Below are 681 nucleotides of genomic sequence, written 5' to 3' on the forward strand. Positions count from 1 at the left end.
TTTTCTTGTCGCTCTGCACCACACTGGTGGGATTTTTTTGGGGGGGGGGGAAATGCCACTTGGCTGCGTGTCCACGCGTGTCCTGGCGCAAACAAAAATCCCTCTTTCCCGCTATTTTCCTTTCTCTCCTTTCCGAGGCAGAATAAAGCCCTTTTGCACGCTGGAAAAGGGGGAAATATTTACCTGCAGACTCAAGCTGACACTTTACATCTGTGTCTGCTCCTCCTCGGTACCTGTCTCTTGTCGGAATTAATTCTCTATAATATTGTGGCGAAATAGAAAGCTTTAAAAAATAGGCTGGGGCTGGAGCGGCTGGGTCATGTGTAAGGGGAGAAGTGGAGTATGAACAAACCTATATTTTATGGGAGGCTTTCAGCGTGCTGCACCAACGCCTAATTCTTCACTTAAGCCCCAAACGCCACGCTTCGAGTCAGATCTGGGGTTTAAAAGAAGATTTTGGGGGGGAGCGGCGGGGGGGAGGCGGCGGTTTGCCCAGCCCCTCGCAGGCCGGTCCTTGCAGCGACCCTCACCGTGTCCTCTGGGCGAACGGCTGCTTTCCCCTTCTTTTCCCTTTTTTTCCCCCCAAAAAAAATCAGCTCACCTTTCCCCGTTTTCCCAGCAAACCTAAAGGACCGGGGGCACCTTTAGCTTTGGGAAAAGGCGATGTTTCCCTCAAAACCT

The sequence above is a fragment of the Aptenodytes forsteri genome, unplaced genomic scaffold, assembly GCF_000699145.1.
Source record: "Aptenodytes forsteri isolate BGI_AS27 unplaced genomic scaffold, ASM69914v1 Scaffold162, whole genome shotgun sequence".
NCBI classification, from domain to species: Eukaryota; Metazoa; Chordata; class Aves; order Sphenisciformes; family Spheniscidae; genus Aptenodytes; species Aptenodytes forsteri.